Source organism: Eleutherodactylus coqui, unplaced genomic scaffold (assembly GCF_035609145.1).
Source record: "Eleutherodactylus coqui strain aEleCoq1 unplaced genomic scaffold, aEleCoq1.hap1 HAP1_SCAFFOLD_30, whole genome shotgun sequence".
Lineage (NCBI taxonomy): Eukaryota > Metazoa > Chordata > Amphibia > Anura > Eleutherodactylidae > Eleutherodactylus > Eleutherodactylus coqui.
This window is the reverse complement of record NW_027102247.1, coordinates 1435588-1441587: the sequence shown is the minus strand read 5'-3', so window position 1 is coordinate 1441587 and position 6000 is coordinate 1435588. Positions and strand designations below refer to the sequence as shown.

At 47.3% G+C, this 6000-nt stretch overlaps 1 pseudogene; it reads right to left on the bottom strand.

The window, feature by feature from the left end:
* Positions 1–5000: 5000 nt before the first annotated feature.
* Positions 5001–5128, bottom strand: LOC136601125 (U2 spliceosomal RNA; annotated as a pseudogene).
* Between the last annotated feature and the right edge of the window lie 872 nt (positions 5129–6000).

The following is a 6000-nucleotide window of genomic DNA, read 5'->3' as shown; positions in this document are numbered from 1 at the left end:
AATACTGTGATGAGGCTTCAGCCATGCCACCGGTTACTAAAGAGGTGAGGACTGTCAGTAGTAACGTGGTAACACAATTCAACTGTTATTTCAGCCATTAATTTACTGACCTACTCCACTGCTTACTGTATTGATTCTCTAGAATAGAGCCTCCATAGCCGCCTGTTCCCCATCTTCTATACTAGAAGCTAGAAGTGGTACAACGCAGTACTAGAGTCCCCTTGCCTGTCCTTATCTTATCTTTTATCCAAGCTACAAGGCATACAACAGGGTACTAGAGCCTCCATTCCCATCTGTATAACCTCTTGTATCCAAGCTAGAAGTGGTACAACAGGACACCAGAGCCTCCTTGCCCACGTTTCATGTTTTGTCACCAGCTGCTTCCTTTGGGTAAGTGAGAATAGTGAGAATTTTGGCCCATGTGAAAGTGCAATTACTGTATGCTAAACTGTTCATTTTCATTACCTTCTATGACATTTATGGAAATGACACGGCACAGATTATTGTTAGGGGTTCCATCACACTCCCCTTCTGTAGCCGCACCGCCTCCACGCTCCCCTCATGTAAGCCCACTTTCCTAGTGTAACCGTATTGTCACCACACCCCCCTTATGTAACCATACCGTCTTCACACTCCCCGCATGTAACCATACCACGGTTCGAAAAGTGTCATAATAGAGCCTTAAAGGGGTTCTGTCATTAAAAACAAAAAAATATACTGTATACTTACCTATTGCTCCCCAGGGAGCCTGCTTACCTCTTCTTCTTATCCCAAATCTTCTCCTGGAGCCGCTTGTCACTTCGGTCACGTGACCTCCAGCAACCCGATTTTCCTCCATCCGGTCAAAAAGTGTACATTGCGCTACCTTCCGCTTCCTTCACTAGTGACGTATGCGTACATTGCCTTGTCAGGAAGCACGGAATGAAAGCAGCCGTGCGAGACAATGGCGCGACTGCGCACCCCGCACACGACTGCGCATGCAGCTATCCTGGAGATAGCTATAGTCTATGGAATATACACGGGCTTTAGCCTTGGCAGTCGTCGTCTTTAAAATCTATGTATAGCTACCTCCCATGCTGTCCATTGGTTTCTACAGTAACATTGCAGCGCCCTCTATTGGTTTTACAGAAACGTGCTGCACCTATGCTCCCTTTAATAAATGATCCCCAAATAGGGGACGTATCAGATGCAACACGCTCAGGCAGCACTCCGGGCGCACCCACAATGCTCTGAGGGAGCTGGAAGACCTTTGCATAGCCCCACCCAACGCTTTCTCAACCGCGCCCTCCCCCCTCCCCCTCACATCCTCCTCAGTCCTTCCTCTTGCACCGTGCTCACGCATCCTAGGCTTGCAGAGCCTGCAGGACTCGTCACCTCCCTACGCAGGATGGTTAAGCAGACGATGACACTAGAAGCAAGCACTAGTTTGCCTCTGAAGGTGCGTCCGTCGGTCGTTTTGAGAGATCTCTTTTGGTGGACGCTCGGATCCGTAAGGGGAGCTGAAACTTTAATTGTTTTTAACTTTCCATTGAGTTTAACGCGATCGCGTGACCGGGGGTGGGGTCCCGCGGCCCGGGATGACAGCTCCATGCTGTCGGCTACCTCCGGTAACCGGCAGCATGGAGCTATCACGTCCTGAGCCTGCAGGGCTGTCATTCCTAGAGGATGCATAAAACTACGTCCTCTAGGAATAAAGCCCAGCCGGCCAGGACGTAGAATCCCGATGGGGCCGTCGTTAAGGGGTTAAAGAGCCGATTCCATGGGAAAAACGCATTTTCCGTCAGCTCTGTACAGGTAAGCGGAAACATTTGTCCATTTTCATCAACAAATATTTAATTGATTTTCTAAATTATTGATTTGACAAAGTACATAAAATGCAAATCACAATAATAAAGTATATAATAAAACAAAAGAACTGTTGTGATGAGTCTATGGATGAACCTCGCCTTGTTTCTCAGTGGTAACGCGTCTAAATCATATTCCACATTATTTGAAAGATGCAAAATTGGCCAATCGTTACATTTCGTATTATTCGGTTTGCATAATTTTAAAAAAAGAAAGGACTCTTATCAGGCAAAGCCACACTTAACAAATCTTCAAAACTCTACAGGAGCGCTACCTAAGGCACTCAAGATGGAATAGCAGGACTCTATGTTCTAACTCCACCCGCCACATGAGGCTCCTCAGCAACACATAACAGGACCACTCAACATCAATGAGCTTCTAAAGGAACTTTTAACAAACAACTACGCCTTCCAACGCCTCCATAAAGAATACGCCACCCAGTAGACCACTATACAACAAATAGCGACCAATCCACAGCGCATATCCAAGAATTAACTATTCAGGATGGTTAAGCGACGTATTAAAGCAACGGCCCCCAGGAGACTCTCAGAGTACTTCCCGCCTGGCACACAGAGCAACAAAAACAAACCCGCCACATCTCATTCAAACATCCCCGTAACCGAAGAAATACCCAACACCCACAGCCCTGCGGCTCTGTCTCCATACTCCTCCACAGGATCTCTCCCGCCTACCCCAGCCAATCCCAACACCTCCCCTGGAAGCGAAGGGAAAAGGAATGTTCAGGACCCCCTACCAGCCTCCCCCTCCCCAAAAGGACCGGCGGCAAAAAAGAGCCAAAATAACAATCCACAAGAAACTCCCCCGCAGACAGATCCTATCAACAATCTCCAAGCTTATCCCGACTCTGAAAGCCCCTTAACTATAAACGCTCTGAAGACTATGCTAATCTCGCTGCAAAAGGACATTTCTAAAGATATACAGAGCCTCTCTGGTCAATTACAATCTAACATCGACCACCTAGCTACCAGAACTGACCACCTTGAACGGAAAATGGGAGAATTTACCAAAGCCCACAACGAGTTGGTAGATGCGCATGGCAGTATGGAAGAAGTCGCATATTTGAGAGAGAAGGTCATAGACTTGGAAGACCGATCCAGAAGAAACAATCTCAAATTTAGGGGAGTTCCAGAGACTGTGACCCCCCCTGACATTCCACAATATATACTCAAATTACTCCAAACGCTCCTCCCGGACCTTCCCGAGATCGAATATGCAGTTGACAGAGCCCACAGAATTCCAAAAGCACGCTCTGTCCCTGAGTCAGCCCCCAGAGAAATCTTAGCAAGAATACACTTCCATAAAATAAAAGAGGAAGTCTTGGCAGTTGGAAGGCGTAGAGGCACACTACCGACTCCATATGAAGACATACAAATATTTCCAGATCTTTCAGCCGCCACTCTGCAGTCTCGGAGAAAGTTTACAGAAGTTACAGCAGCACTACGAGAGGCGCACATCAAGTATAGATGGGGATTCCCAACCAAACTACTGATCTCAAAAAATGGAACCATCCAGGTTGCCACCTCGCCAGAAGAAGGCGTCTCGTTCCTGAAACAATGGGGGATCCCTATCCTTCAGAAGCCTCTGAGGACGGCGGTAGAATCTCCTACAAGAATCGAACAAGACTGGAAAACATCAGATAAGCATGGCAGACACGCATAAATTGATGTTGTAAAGGGTCTTGAACCCATAGTTATATTTCTCCTTTACGGAGCCTAAAGTGGATGGTTTAAAATGCCACCCCTACCTAAGGTTCATTCATCCAGTGCAGATAGGCGCTGGATGAACAATATTTTGATTTTGTTAACTGTTAATGATGTTTTTTTTCCTTATGTCAAATATAGTTATAAAAGGTTCAGTAGGAGGCCACTTCCCTACCCCCCCCCCCACCATACTTAATATGAAAAAACACAACGACTCCCCAGCGTATAAACCACCTACCAGTTATGCCCATTAGCATCACATCCCTAAATGTAAAAGGCCTGAACAGCCCCTATAAACGTAGCATGCTTTGGAGACAGGCTCTTAAGTCCCACTCAGACATCTTCCTCGCCCAAGAGACACACTTCCTGAGAGATAAACACCCCCCCTGCAACCACCCTAAATTTCCAAACATTTTGCTGGCATCAAATGAAGGGAAAAAAAAGAAAGGCGTAATGATAGCCATTAGCCGGAACGTTACATTTTCCCAAAAAAACGTATACGTGGACCCAGGCGGGCGATTTCTAATATTAGTCTGCGTAATTAACGCCACCACCTACACTCTAGTAAATGTCTACTTCCCATTTAAAAGGCAGGCCAAATTCTTCAAACATGTTCTTTCCGAAGTGGCTAAAATTCGAGAGGGGAATTTGGTGATCGGAGGAGATCTAAACTCAGTGGTGGACCCTACCTTGGACTCCACCGCGAGCGGCAGGGGCATGTCACCCATTGTCCCAATCATACACTCAGAAGAATTATACGACGTGTGGAGGTGCATGCATGGATCGTAGAGGGACTACACGTTTCTCTCCGCGCCACATGCATCTTATTCTAGGATAGATATGTTCCTGCTGCCGCGGGCAGGCCTCGAGGGGGTTTTACAGGCGGATATTGGAACAATATCATGGTCTGACCACGCCCCCATATCCTTAACGCTCCAAGAGAGCCCATTTCAATAAATGGCGGCATGGTTGCGTGTTTTTTTGCGCTTGCAAATGTGCTTGATTCGTGCTAACAAAAGTACAGTAAGGGCCGCTTCACACAAACATATTTGTTTCAATGGATGCCTTCAGAATTCTCTTTACTCACACATTTCGCATGCGTGCAAAACCTCACCATGCTCTATTTTTGTGCACATTTGCGCACCAAGGGTCCCTGTACAAGTCTATGGGAAGTGTGCACGTAACCGATTCCTATCTCCAAAAAAAGTTATAATAAACAGCGATAAAGTCTTATAAACTCCAAAATGGTACAAATAAAAACTACAGGACATCACGCAAAAACACGAGCCGTCGCACAAGTATCATGCGATACTTCCGCCATGTATCACGTGGACATGAGGCCTAAATCTAAGTGCTTGGTTGTTAGCAGCCGCAGCTGCGCTGCACCTCTTGCTCATCAGTTTTTTTTCCTGCTTTTGGAAACTGCTGTAGGAAAGGGGGTGCACCAGTACTGGAGGTACTGCAATACCAGGTCAATGTGCGGAGTGGACAGAGCAAGCACTTTTTCCAGCTCCCTGTTCTAAAAATCCATTTAATATATGATCCCCAGATAGGGGACGTATCAGATGCAACACGCTCAGCCAGCACTCCGGGCACACCCACAATGCACTGAGGGAGCCGGAAGACCTTTGCATAGCCCCGCCCAACGCCTTCTCAACCAGGGTGAGCCGTCCCCGCGGGAGACCCGCGCCTGAATGGAGCATGTCCGGATTTTTTCCTGCACGCGGGACCCGCGCCTGCAGGGAAAAATGACATCCGCAGGTATTTTACTACCTGCAGGTGTCTAATGCATCCATATCCATTGCATAGCGCCGATCGCAATGTCGGGGGTGGGGGGGTCCGAACAGCCCGGGATGACAGCTCCATGCTGCGGACACCGACAGCATGGAGCTGTCACGTCCAGAGCCCGAGGGGCTTTATTCTCTGCAGGACACATGTTTTTACTTCCTCAGAGAATAAAGCCCACTTCGGGAGGACGTAAAAACACTATGGCCCGGGGCGTGGCTTAGCAAGCAAGGAGAGAGGTCGCACGCTGTTTTGCTCCTCCACAGAATCTCCCTTTTCAGCCCTTTTCTGGGTCAAATCAGTGACCCAAACAGAGGCAGACAAGAGCACAGCACCTGGGGACCCACCAGAACCCACAACCGGCCCGGACAAGGCTCACCTGGTGATCTCCAGCCGCCAAAAATTTGTTTCAATTCTTTATGTTTATTATTGTATTTTGTGATGAAGCGTAGCACTCCCTTTTCTGCTGATTGAAATGATGTTTTGTTTTGTTTTCCCACTATTCTTTCCTCGTCTCTAGCCTTCCTATAGAAATCGTTTATAAGGGTCATCGGGTATTTCTTTTCTCGAAACCTATCACACAAGATTTTGGCTTGTTTTTCAAAGTTTCCATTAGAGGTACAGTTTCTTCTGATCCTCTTAAGTTGTC